This window comes from Mesoplodon densirostris, chromosome 3, assembly GCF_025265405.1.
Source record: "Mesoplodon densirostris isolate mMesDen1 chromosome 3, mMesDen1 primary haplotype, whole genome shotgun sequence".
NCBI classification, from domain to species: Eukaryota; Metazoa; Chordata; class Mammalia; order Artiodactyla; family Ziphiidae; genus Mesoplodon; species Mesoplodon densirostris.
In genome coordinates, this window is record NC_082663.1 from 65453945 (window position 1) to 65468123 (window position 14179).

At 38.5% G+C, this 14179-nt stretch overlaps 2 protein-coding genes across 6 annotated transcripts in view; one reads left to right on the top strand and one right to left on the bottom strand.

Annotated features, from left to right (window-relative positions):
* SERINC5 (serine incorporator 5) overlaps window positions 1-12412 on the bottom strand; it is a 191160-nt gene extending 178748 nt beyond the window's left edge. For both annotated transcript variants that reach the window (XM_060093108.1, XM_060093106.1), the window contains exon 1: window positions 11941-12412. The gene's annotated coding sequence lies outside the window, so the exon portion shown is untranslated. The remainder of the gene's footprint in view (window positions 1-11940) is intronic.
* Window positions 11505-14179, top strand: part of ZFYVE16 (zinc finger FYVE-type containing 16) — a 55348-nt gene continuing 52673 nt past the window's right edge. For 3 of the 4 annotated variants that reach the window (XM_060093101.1, XM_060093099.1, XM_060093102.1), the window contains exon 1: window positions 11906-12046. The gene's annotated coding sequence lies outside the window, so the exon portion shown is untranslated. Of the gene's footprint in view, window positions 11773-11905; window positions 12047-14179 lie in introns of those variants that run through there. The other variant, XM_060093100.1, reaches the window with a different exon arrangement.

The window sequence follows — 14179 nt, forward strand, 5'->3', positions numbered from 1 at the left end:
TAAATAAATTTATTTATTTATTTTAAAAGTCATTGGGGCTTCCCTGGTGGTGCAGTGGTTGAGAGTCTGCCTGCCGATGCAGGGGACACAGGTTCGTGCCCCGGTCCGGGAGGATCCCACATGCCGCGGAGCGGCTGGGCCCATGAGACATGGACACTGAGCCTGCGCGTCCGGAGCCTGTGCTCCACAACAGGAGAAGCCACAACAGTGAGAGGTCTGCGTACCACAAAAAAAAAAAAAAAAAAAAAAAAGTCATTGGAGAAAATTCTATTTAGGAAAAATAATAGTGTTAATTTAAGACTATGGATATTGTCCAGGAGTCGATGTCAAGAAGGAAATGGAGAATGAAATTTTGCCATTTGCAGCAACATGGATGAACTTGGAGGTCATTATGCTAAGTGAAATAAGTCAGACAGAGAAAGACAAATACTGTATGATATCACCTTTATGTGGAATCTAAAATATACAACAAACTAGTGAATATAACAAAAAAGAAGCAGATACAGATATAGAGAACTAGTGGTTACCAGTGGGGAGGGGAGGAGGGGGCAACATAAAGGTGGAGGAGTGAAAGGCACAAACTGTTGGGTGTAAGATAGGCTACAAGGATGTATTGTACAACACGGGGATTATAGCCAATATTTTGAAATAACTGTAAATGGAGTGTAACTTAATTTTTTCTAAAAACAATAAAATCATATGAAAAATAATTTAATAAAATAAATTTAAAAAAATTTAAAAAGCCATATACAAAAATAAACTCAAAATGGATTAAAGATCTAAATGTAAGACCAGATACTATAAAACTCCTAGAGGAAAACGTAGGCAGAACACTCTTTGACATAAATTACAGCAATATTATTTTGCATCTGTCTCCTAGAGTAATGGAAATAAAAGCAAAAATAAACAAATGGGACCTAATTAAACTTAAAAGCTTTTGCTCCACAAAGGAAACCATAAGCAAAACAAAAAGACAACCTATGGAATGGGAGAAAATATTTGCAAACAATGCAACTGGCAAGGGATTAATTTCCAAAATATTCAAACAGTTCATACAGCTCAATATCCAGAAAACAAAAAAATGCAACCAAAAATGGGCAGAAGACCTAAATAGACATTTCTCCAGAGAAGATATACAGATGGCCAATAGGCACATGAAAAGATGCTCAACATCACAAAATTATTAGAGAAATGCAAATCAAAACTACAATGAGGTACCACTTCATACCAGTCAGAATGGCCATCATTAAAAAGTCTACAAATAACAAATGCTGGAGAGGGTGTGGAGAAAAGGGAACCCTCCTAGACTGTTGGTGGGAATGTAAATTGATGAAGCCACTATGGAGAACAGTATGGAGGTTCCTTAAAAAACTAAAAGTAGAGTTATCATATGATCCAGCAATCCCATTCCTGGGCATATATCCAGAAAAGACAAAAACTCTAATTCAAAAGGATACATACACCCTGAAGTTTGTAGCAGAACTATTTACAATAGCCAAGACATAAAAGCAACCTAAATGCCCGTCAACAGATGAATGGATAAAGAATATTACTCAGGGCTTCCCTGGTGGCACAGTGGTTGAGAGTTCGCCTGCCGATGCAGGGGACACAGGCTCATGCCCCGGTCCGGGAAGATCCCACATGCCGCGGAGTGGCTAGGCCCGTGAGTCATGGCTGCTGAGCCTGCGCGTCCGGAGCCTGTGCTCCGCAACGGGAGAGGCCACAAGAGTGAGAGGCCCGTGTACCGCAAAAAAAAAAAAAAAAAAAAAAATTACTCATCCATGAAAAAGAATGAAATATTGCCATTTGCAGCAACATGGATGGACCTAGAGATTTTCATACTAAGTGAAGTAAGTCAGACAGAGAAAGTCAAACATCACAAGATATCACTTATATGTGGAATCTAAAAAAAATGATACAAATGAACTTATTTACAAAATATAAATAGACTCACAGACATGGAAAACAAACTTATGGTTACCAAAGGAGAAAGGGGAAGGGATAAACTTAAAAAAAAAAAAGAAATAGGCAGGAAAATGACCATAAAAGGAAGAAAATGTCACATGAGGAAATGTGGTCCCATATTATCCAGTCTCCTTGTATATCACTGGTCAATCACAGCAGACATTCTTGCAAAGGCTTACTTCAAGAGAAAAAGTGAGGTAGATGATGATTCCCTTTTGCTGTTTAGTATATACTTTCATACTTTCTTTTAACCTGTTTAACTGTATATATATTTTAATTTGTTTAACCTGCTTGACTGTGTATCTATCTTTCTATCTCAGATGTATAAATATATGTGCGTGTATATATACACATATATAGTTTAATATGAGTTGTAAAAGTCTCAGAGTCCATATGAGTCTATTGGTTTCTTTTTAACATTAAGGAAAATTGTAAATTGTGCAGAAAAGTTTCTTCTGGTTATCTCTCTTTCTTGATCTGAAGGAGTAACTCAAAAATATTTTAAATGAGAAAATTCACTTTTGAACTGATTATCAAATCTGTTACCAAAAAGAGCTAATAAAAACATCATCATCTCTCATAATAGAGGACAGGATTTCCATTCTATTTTTATTGAGAGATCACCATTATAAAACTACATATAGTGGGCATGAATTTTATTACACAATGCCAGGATACAAGATATATCACATTTCCCTATTTCCTAAATCAAATGTAATCTGTTCTGAGGTTGGAGGGAAAATTCAACCAATCATTTTTGGGATTCCCTTCTCTTTCTTGATGGGGTCCCGCAACAATCCTAGTAATGTCAAAATCAGGAGGTTAGCTGTCCTTTGCTCTGTGTGGTTGCCAGATTTGCTGTTGCTCTGTTGACTGCAGGATGCTGCTATACAGCACTGGAGCTGCCTCTTGGGCACTGAAGATCAGGCAGGCCCAGAGATACATCTTACAAGGGATCTTTCCACTGACTTCAGACTGTGCCTCTCACTGCCAAGTTCCTGAGGTCACTGCATGCCTACAAGGCTTGGTCTCTGCTACCCAGTGGTGGGTTCCTGGTCTTCTCTCCAGCTGTAGAAAATTAATACTCTCCCAGTGTTTGGAAATGTGATCCCTTTTCTTGAATATATATAATGAAAGGAGCTGGTAACCCCAGTTCATTTTTTCACCTAATTATACACAATGTTAAACTTATGTAACTCAGAAAGTATGTCAACTTTTGTTTTGAGCTTGTTCTCACAAAAATATAATTATTTAAGTGACTAAAAAGTAGAATAATTAATTTCACTTCTCTGATTTGAATTTCAGTTCCCTTTCTGGCTCCAGTTTACATGCTAACTGGCAGTGGAATTAGATCACCAACAGCTGTTTCTTCTCTCTCTATATTGCCTGATATTGTCAATTGCATCTTAACATATTTGAGCTTTGGTGAATTTCCTTATGCCAGATTCCTAAACATAAAATTAGTATAACTGTGTACTAATATGATATACCTATATCTTTGAAATTTTTGTAGATGAATTCAATAGTGACTATCCTTAGATATAGTATAAAAGCACCTAATAGCTTTGATAACCTTTTCTTATTGACCTGTTTTATGACTTTACAGAAAAAAGTAGAAATCTAACATTAGAGTTATAAGTATATCCTAATCTGATTTAAATTTAATTATAATTCCTTGGACCATTTTAATAATATTTTTAGGGCCTCCCTGGTGGCGCAGTGGTTGAGAGTCCGCCTGCCGATGCGGGGGATACGGGTTCGTGCCCCGGTCTGGGAGGATCCCATATGCTGCGGAGCGGCTGGGCCCGTGAGCCATGGCCGCTGGGCCTGCGCGTCCGGAGCCCGTGCTCCGCAACGGGAGAGGCCACAACAGTGAGAGGCCCACATACCGCAAAAAGAAAAAAAAAAAAAATAATAATAATAATATTTTTAGTATCATGATTTTGGCAATGGGTATGATGTGTTTATTATAGTATTAAACATTGGGATGTACAATGGTGAAAATGCTGAAATGTGTTTATTAAAAGCTAGAGAACTGGTTTAGTATCATATATATGTAGCATATGATACATAGTATCATATACATACATACATTTAACTTACATATATTACCCACACACACACACACACCATTAGTCTCCTTTAGAGGGTACAAGGGAACCAACTCATTCTTCTGAAAATGGTCAGTAAAGTAAAAGGTTGAATATTTAACTTCTCTTTCCTGTATGAACTTTATTTCAGGAAAACTAAATTGTTATTGAGGGACATTTTTCTTTCCCTAGAAAAATTCCAGCCAATAAATAAAAAAGAAATGATAGATTAGAATGTCACCATTTTGCAAACTCCAAATCAAAGGATGAATCCAAGTAGTGATCATCAATGGTTGTTAACATCACTGAAAGAGAGCCAACAAGGTATTATGTGTCTCCTGATGGAAGTACACACCATCTATGAAGTAGCCTTGCCAAAGAAACTGGACTGTATCAAACCAAGCCTCTAGATCTAGCTACAGTTTACAGGTTTACAAGTTTACAGGAAACACAGAGGCAAGAGACACGTGTTAAAAGATACTATGTGGAGGGAGGTGCAGAAAAGTCCAGATACTGAAAATTTTATAGGCTAAAAGACATGGTGTTTTAAAAAAACCAAATTGCCAGGAATAAAAAAGAAAGAGGGAACTTTAGTAGACATCAATCAATCTCAATATGTTGACCTTATTTGGATTTTGATTCACACAAGCTATTTAAAAATGATGACATTTATGAAACAATTGGAAATATAGACAGCAATCCTTAAATATTTGACATTATTGAAGAATTACTGTTAAATTTTTCAGGTGTAATAATGGTATTATTAATATATTTTTGTGAAGAGCTATTTTATTTTAGAAATACATACTGAAATATTTATGAATGAAATGATATGACATGAGATTTTCTTCAAAATAATAAGGTTGGGTAAGGCTATAGATAAAACAAAGTTATTCATATTGAAGTAAGATACTAATATTGGATAGAAAAGGATTTCATTGCATTATTATTTCTACTTTGTAAAGTGCTTATCTTTTAAATATATGTGTAGAAAAAATTTAGAGATGAAAAGATATGATAAATATAGCAGAGGGAGGAACACTCCCAAACACATTCTATTCTATGAGGCCACCACCCTGATACCAAAACCAGACAAAGATGTCACAAAAAAAGAAAACTACAGGCCAATATCACTGACAAACATAGATGCAAAAATCCTCAACAAAATACTAGCAAACAAAATCCGACAGCACATTAAAAGGATCATACACCATGATCAAGTGGGGTTTATCCCAGGAATGCAAAGATGCTTCAGTATACACAAATCAATCAATGTGATAAACCTGATTAACAAATTGAAGGAGAAAAACCATATGATCATCTCAAGAGATGCAGAAAAAGCTTTCAACAAAGTTCAACACCCATTTATGATAAAAACTCTCCAGAAAGTCAGCATACAGGGAACCTACCTCAACCTACCTCATAATAAAGGCCATATATGACAAACCCACAGCCAACATCGTTCTCAATGGTGAAAAACTGAAACCATTTCCTCTAAGCTCAGGAACAAGACAAGGCTGCCCACTCTCACCACTGTTATCCAATATAGTTTTGGAATTTTTAGCCATGGCAATCACAGAAGAAAAAGAAATAAAAGGAATCCGAATCAGAAAAGAAGAAGTAAAACTGTCACTGCAGTTTTACTTTATTTGCAGATGACATGATACTATATGTGGAGAATCCTAAAGATGCTACCAGAAAACTACTAGAGCTAATCAATGAATTTGGTAAAGTAGCAGGATACAAAATTAATGCACAGAAATCATTCCTATACACTAATGATGAAAAATCTGAAAGAGAAATTAAGGAAGCACTCCCATTTACCATTGCAACAAAAAGAATAAAATACCTAGGAATAAACCCACCTACGGAGACAAAAGACTGGTATTCAGAAAACTATAAGACACTGATGAAAGAAATTAAAGATGATACCAACAGATGGAGAGATATACCATGTTCTTGCATTGGAAGAATCAACATTGTGAAAATGACTCTACTACACAAAGCAATCTACAGATTCAATGCAATCCCTATCAAACTACCAATGGCATTTTTCACAGAACTAGAACAAAAAATTTCACAATTTGTATGGCAACACAAAAGACCCCAAATAGCAAAAGCAATCTTGAGAAAGAAAAATGGAGTTGGAGGAATCAGGCTCCAGGACTTCAGACTATACTACAAAGCTACAGTAATCAAGACACTATGGTACTGGCACAAAGACAGAAATATAGATCAATGGAACAGGATAAAAAGCCCAGAGATAAACCCAAGCACATATGGTCACCTTATTTTTGATAAAGGAGGCAAGAATATACAATGGAGAAAAGACAGCCTCTTCAATAAGTGGTGCTGGGAAAGCTGGATAGCCACATGTAAAAGAATGAAATTAGAACACTCCCTAAATGGATTAAAGACCTAAATGTAAGGCCAGACACTATAAAACTCTTAGACGAAAACACAGGCAGAACACTCTATGACATAAATCACAGCAAGATCCTTTTTGACCCACCTCCTAGAGAAATGGAAATAAAACAAAAAATAAACAAATGGGACCTAATGAAACTTAAAAGCTTTTGCATAGCAAAGGAAACCTAAACAAGATGAAAAGACAACACTCAGAATGGGAGAAAATATTTTCAAATGAAGCAACCGACAAAGGATTAATCTCCAAAATTTACAAGCAGCTCACGCAGCTCAATATCAAAAAAAACAAACAACCCAATCCAAAAATGGGCAGAAGATCTAAATAGACATTTCTCCAAAGAAGATATACAGATTGTCAACAAACACATGAAAGGATGCTCAACATCACTAATCATTAGAGATATGCAAATCAAAACTACAATGATGTTATCACCTCACACCGGTCAGAATGGCCATCATCAAAAAATCTACAAACAATAAATGCTGGAGAGGGTGTGGAAAAAGGCAACCCACTTACACTGTTGGTGGGAATGTAAATTGATACAGCCACGATGGAGAACAGTATGGAGGTTCCTTAAAAAACTAAAAATAGAACTACCATAACACCTAGCAATCCCACTACTGGCCATATACAATGAGAAAACCATAATTGAAAAAGAGTCATGTACCACAATGTTCATTGCAGCTCTATTTAAATAGCTAGGACATGGAAGCAACCTAAGTGTCCATCGACAGATGAATGGATAAAGAAGATGTGGCACATATATACAATGGAATATTACTCGGCCATAAAAAGAAACAAAATTGAGTTATTTGTAGTGAGGTGGATGGACCTAGAGACTGTCATACAGAGCGAAGTAAGTCAGAAAGAGATAAACAAATACTGTATGCTAACACATATATATGGAATCTAAAAAAAAAAAAGTGTTCTGAAGAACCTAGGGGCAGGACAGGAATAAAGACACAGATGTAGAGAATGGACTTGAGGACACAGGGAGGGGGGAAGTGTAAGCTGGGTCGAAGTGAGAGAGTGGGCTGGACTTATATACACTACCAAATGTAAAATAGATAGCTAGTGGGAAGCAGACGCATAGCACAGGGAGATCAGCTTGGTGCTCTGTGACCACCTAGAGGGATGGGATAGGGAGGATGGGAGGGAGACACAAGAGGGAGGAGATATAGGGATATATGTATATTTATAGCTGATTCACTTTGTTATACAGCAGAAACTAACACACCATTGTAAAGCAATTATACTCCAATAAAGATGTTAAAAAAAAAGATAAGATAAATGAGATTCTCCTCAAAATAATTCAGTCGTGGGGGGAGGGATAGAGTGGGTGAGTTTATAGGTAAAATAAGATCTGTGACCATGAATTGATTTTGAATCTGAGAGTTCTATTGCACTAGTCTCTGTACTTTTATGTGATTGATGTTTTTCATTAAAAAAAAGTAAAAAAAATTAACTATCATTCTTAGTAGTAGTAGAGGTTAAACATGTGTTTACAACAAAATGTATTTACCTGGTAAGTCATAATAATTGTAAGTACAGAATAATTTATTTGTGAAGGCAAAACACATTGGGAAACGATGCTGCCGTAAATAGCGTCATTGAGACACCACCCTGGTATATGGCTCAGAATAGCACGCCCAAATCTCAGAGACATAAAACAAAGTTTATCTGCCGTGACAGGCTAAGTAAACTATGTTGCAGTAACAAATTACCCCCAAATCTCAGTGGCATATAACAACAAGGTTTATTTCTTGTTCTAGAAGTGTTCTGGAATCCCTCAAGAACTCACCCTAATGGAGTGGCCACGGTATCAAGTCTGGTCTATTGCTGTGCCAGAGGGAAAGGAGGCTCTGGAGTGCCTCACATTGGTAAGTAAAATATCCATCCAGTCTAGAAAGACACGTGTTACTTCTCACAGTTCATTTGCCTCAATCAGTCACTTGGCCCTATTCAACCACAAGGGGGCCAGAAGATACCCTGCCATCACAGGCCCAGAAGAGAGAAGAACTAGAAATATTTGGCAAAGAAATCTGACCCCCCTCAACAAGAGAACCCATGTCGTGATGTTGAAGCTGTATCAAACCTGAGCCCCGGGGACTTCCCTGGTGGCGTAGTGGTTAAGGATCCACCTGCCAATGCAGGGGACACGGGTTCGAGTCCTGGTCCGGGAAGATCCCTCATGCTGCGGAACAACTAAGCCCGTGCGCTACAACTACTGAGCCTGCGAGGCACAACTACTGAAGCCCGTGCGCCTAGAGCCCGTGTTCCACAACAAGAGAAGCCACCGCAATGAGAAGCCCGCACACCGCAACGAAGAGTAGCCCCCGTTCGCCACAACTAGAGAAAGCCCGCGCAGCAACGAAGATCCAACGCAGCCAAAAATACATAAATAAATAAATGTATTAAAAACAAAACAAAACAAAACATGTGCCCTGGGAATCACTGTACCTTGCACCACCTCTAAGACAGTATCCAGACACAAGTGCTCCTCAATCCTTTCGGGTATATTTCTCTCTGATGACTCACAGTCATGCAATATATTGTATGCAGAGATTGCATAATGAATATAAGATAATTGGTTGGGTCAATTACGAATTCAGCAATACTTTTAAAAAGGAATCATTCCATTTTTCCTCTTGGATTATTAAAGTAATATGTTCTCATTACAAAAAAACTTGGAAAATATGGAACACTCGAAAGAAGAGGGAGAAATCACTCATAATTTCACCTTCCAAAAATAGAGTTAATATTTTAGTGGAATTCCTTCCAAACTGTTCCTATGCATTTTTAAAAACTAGTTCGCACGGTCACCAAAACTATAACCATTTCTTCATTGGTGACTTTGTTCCAAATAGCTGATCCAATTGGCCCTAGACCAGCAGACAATTTTTTACAAAGCTGTTTCAGCTCTTTTCCCTGTAACATGGGTGTTTTAGCATGGTTATATATCACTTAAATGCAGATGGGTAACTAACAGTTGCATGTCACATTCTGTATTTTGGAGCAATGAATCCCTAGTTCTAAAACTGCTTGTTAGTCTCAGACCAGCCATGAAACAAATGAATAATTGTAATAGTTACTTTCATTTGCTTCTGGTATTTTCTCCACCCAGTTTACTTATGAAAAGGGAACAGCTTTGGAAGTTCATATTACAATGGAATTTAAGCCTCTTAAAATCATCAGAATCCTGGTTACCTTTCAAAATAATAAAAACTGCTGATGATCCAAGTGATGACTAGTTAGTCTAAGGAATAAATTGACCAAATATGTTATAACTAGGATGATGACTTTCCCCAAGTCCAGAAAACATTTAGTTATAAAGAGGATCTTTAGGTAAAAGATGATACATTGAATATTTCAGTAATATTACTCAACTTTTGCCAAGGACTCTTTTTCCTTAATATTTTATCTGACATTGCATTTGATGTGTAGCTTTCTTCTTTATTTCAACCAACAAAGGAAATCACAGAAAATTTGACCAAGAATCTACACAAAGCTCTTGTAATTTTACTATACTGCAGCAATCTCTCAGCTATTTATGTTAATAAATAAAAGAATGACACAGTGGATTGTGAACTTCTTCAGGGCAAAAATCATAAATTATCCATCGTTACAGTCCTTGCAACTCCTAGCATAATGCACTGTATAGAGGAAACACCCATAAACAAATAAATGTGATACAAAGTACAATTTATATGTGAAAGGTGATTGGGTTTCGGTACCTTGTTTATTTTCCTTATTGTTACTCATCTAAATCTTTGTATTCTGAAATATCTCCTTATAATTTCCAAAACAGAAGTTACGGAATTAGGTCATGTGAACATTTCTTGATATGATTTGACAAGTAACTTTCCAAAATCTTTGTCTTAATTTATATCCCCAACAGGGTATGAGTGCTCATTTCATTCTACCCTCACCAATGGAGTCTATACACAATGTAAACAAACTAATTAGATCCATGGGAAATAATACCTCTTTTGTCTTCTTTTCATTATTAATGAGTTTGAACATTAGTAAAATATGCAGTAGGCATTTAAATTCCTTATTTTGTGAATTGACTGTTCATGTATATACTTTTCCCATTTACCTGTTTAAGGTCTTAGTGTTTCCTATTTCTAGTCTTTGTCCTCACACTGTGCAATATAAATACTTCTATCTCAAATATGTACTTGTATACATGCATCTTTGCTGTAAGACTGTGTTTCTATAAGGGTAGTGACCCCATTCTATTTATCTGTGAGCAACACCGGACACATAGTAGAGAAAATGCATACTGTTCTTCGTAGGATTATTCTTAGGACTAAATGAGATGACCTAACCAAAGCATTTAACACAGTGTATGTCACATAGCAGATGCTCAATAAATTATTTTAAGCAATCAATACAAGTTTCACCGTTGAACTAAAGCTACACCATTTCATTTCAGAATTTGGGGAAATCAAGATGAAGTATGTTTGAAAGATCAGTAACCATGCTTGTCCAATTTGCATATTTGGGATTTGAACGCTGATTCTCAAATCTTTCACCGCAAATTACATCAGACTTACATATTCCTGAGATACTAAAACTCTTGAACTTTTTGAAAGAGCAGTATGAATTCTGAACCAGTAAAACCTTTTGGCAACCGACGGATTCTTTTCCCCAGTCTGTAATACCCTGACCTCACACAGATGTCTCTTCTTCCCTCATTTAAGTTTATAGGAAACTTGTGGTGAACACAGTAAAGCTCAAACAAGCACAAATATACATCACATGATTGACATTTACTTCTCCGGATGAGTTAGCTTTTGTTTTCAGACAGGGGAGGCAGCTGTTCTCGCGGCCACTGTCAGAAAAGCAGAACTAAAGCAAGGAGAGGCAAAGGCAGAGCCCTCGGGAATGGCCAGTCGGCTGGAGGGCTTTAAGGCTTGTTAGGGGGGTGGGAGCATTTTGGTTGCTGCCAGGGTGTGAGGGGGAGGGGGGCTGCGGGTGGTTGCAAAACCAGCCCAAAGCAAAAAAAGTGAGTTTTTTTCCGGGAAGACAGCAGCGCTGGGGGGAGCAGGCCGCGCTGGCTGCCCAGCAGGCGGGTGTGTCCAGTACAGGCCGCAGGACGCCGGAGGCTGGGGGCGGGGGAAGCTGCGTCTAGGTCAGCGAAGGGCAGAGGAAGCCGGACCCGGACGCAGTCGCCTCCCGATCCCGGCTCCAAGGCTTCTAGTGGGAAACCGAGTCCCGACCTACGGCCGATCTTCAGGAGCCCCAGTCACCCCAGTCACCCCAAAACCTCCTCAGGCCTTTCCGGTAAGAAGCCCGGCGTCCGGGGCTTAGAACGGGCATGGCAGCGCGCAGGCGCCTCGTGAGCGGGGAGGCCGCGGACGCAGAAGGAGGGGGCGTGTGAGGCACAGAAAGCCTTCTCTGCGCCTGCGCTGTCTGCTCTCCCTAGGTCGCGGGGGTAGGGGGGCAACAAACCTTGAGCCGACATCGCGCACACCCTGGATTCCCGGCCGGGGTCGCTCTTCACTCCTTAACGCGGCGTCTCGTCAAGCCTCACAGAGCTCCGCAGGGGTGTGGAGAGGTAAGAGCCCCCCTGGAACAGGCGTCTTGGCCTCTCCTCACCCCTGCTGCCCTCGGGGAGGGGGCGGGGTGACCAATGGTCGCGCTGCCCTAGGCGCTGGGTCTGGCCCTACTGTTCCTCCAGGCGCTGAGCCTTGAGCCCCCGACCCATTCCTTTTCCGAGCCCCCCTGAGCTGGCTGGGAAATAAGGACTCTCAAACCTCGAGGCTCCTCGGTAAAGCCTGTTGGGCCGGACCAGGCCAGGATGGCAATCACGGCCGCTGTTTGCCGGGTCCCACCCACCCGGGCCTCCCGGAGTGCTGGGCGCTGCCGGGGGAGCAACCCCCGGGCCGCTGCGGATGGAGGGAGAAGAGCCCCCAGGGCCGCCTGTCCCTCCAGGGAAGGGGCTGAGCCTGCAGGAGGGGCTGTCGCTCCCGAGGAGTGAGTGGTAGCCTCTGCGCTGAAATGACTCTGCCCCCGCAGAGGAATCTGTCATCGCCGCCCGTGCTCTAGCAAAGCCCATTCTCGCACCGATGCATTTGCTCATCGTTTTAGATTAGACCAGAAGGACGCGCTAGTGTCCCTTCGTCTACCTTTTCTTTAGTACCTTTGAAAAATGATAAAAGATGATCTAACTTTTAAACTATAAACTTATTTGTACTACTGTGACTGCATGATATTATATACCAGACTAAGGGAGTTCTTGTTAGTTTGACTCGTGTGGAAACCAGTCCATACATTTGATAACTTAATATTTTTCCTTTAATAAAATAGGCAGTTTGTTGATCGAATTAGGTTCCTTAATTTATTATTTTGAGCTTGTCTTTTGAATTGGCACAAGTTCAGTGGTTTGATCTAGTAGAACTATATATAATTTTTCACCTAATTTCTTCCCTTTTTTCTCCTCTGGATATTAAACCGCATGTTTAGTGTAAAAAAATTAGATATAATAAAGAATAAGGAAAAATAATCAACTTTAATTCCACATTTAAAGGTAATCAACAATAGTTAATTTTGACTTTTCACCTGAGTCTTTTTTTTTCCGGTGGCATTTTCTTAATTGAAATAATGAGATTTTATATACAGTTGGATTGCCTGCTTTTCTTGCTTAAAATTATATTTTAAGCATTTCCCCATGTTTTTAAAAAGCTTCACAGACACGACTTTATGATTTTTGATTACACAACTGATACATGAGCAAAGTGTCTTTTGAAACAGTTACATTACAGATAAAAATAAATTCCCTTTTAATTATCATCCCCAGTTATAATATTACATAATATGATGGTATCACAGTTTATTTAATCCAGTGGGTCTCAGGATCCCTTTATACACTTAAAAATTATCGAGGACTAGAAGAGTTTTTGTTTTCTAATGCAGTATATATATACCATTTTAGAAATTAAAACTCAGAAAATTAAAAAATTTTTACTTATTCATTTAAAAATAACAATAACCCATTATATATTGAATTAAATTATATTGTTTAAAGTAACTATTTTTTTAAAAAAATTTAGTGAGAAAGATGGCATTGTTTTACATTTTTTGTAGATCACTTTAATGTCTGGCTTTATAGGAGACGGCTAAATTCTCATATTTGCTTTGCCCTTCAGTCTGGTGCGCTACCTTGTTTAAACTGAAGCATATTAAGAAAATCCATCCTTGCACAGATCGGTATTTGGAACAGGAAGGCCCTCACCCTCCGAAAGCTCCTGGGGTCTTTAGGGGTCCTCAGACCACAGTTTTAAAAAGCTGACTTAATCATTCTTGTATTGATGAGCTGTTAGGTTCTTTGCAATTTTCACTATTACAAACATTGCAACATTGGAATTTCTTTATAATGTGTTCTTGAGCCTCAGTACTGGTGTTTCTCTAGAAGTGGAATTGCTAGGTCATAGAGTATATATTTAAAAAAAAAAGTTTTGATAGACATAAACATCACTTATGATGCCTACATAATTTTCTGTCCTAATATCAGAGTTTAGATTGTTTCAATTAATGATTTGGCAAAATATCTTTGCATATTTTCAGTTGTTTTGGATTATTGTCTTGAATTTATGAAATGAGAATCGTTAGATCAAATGTTAGGAATCTTTTTGAATCGATTGATGCATATTATCACATTGTTCCCCTGAGTGAGTATACCAGTTTATTT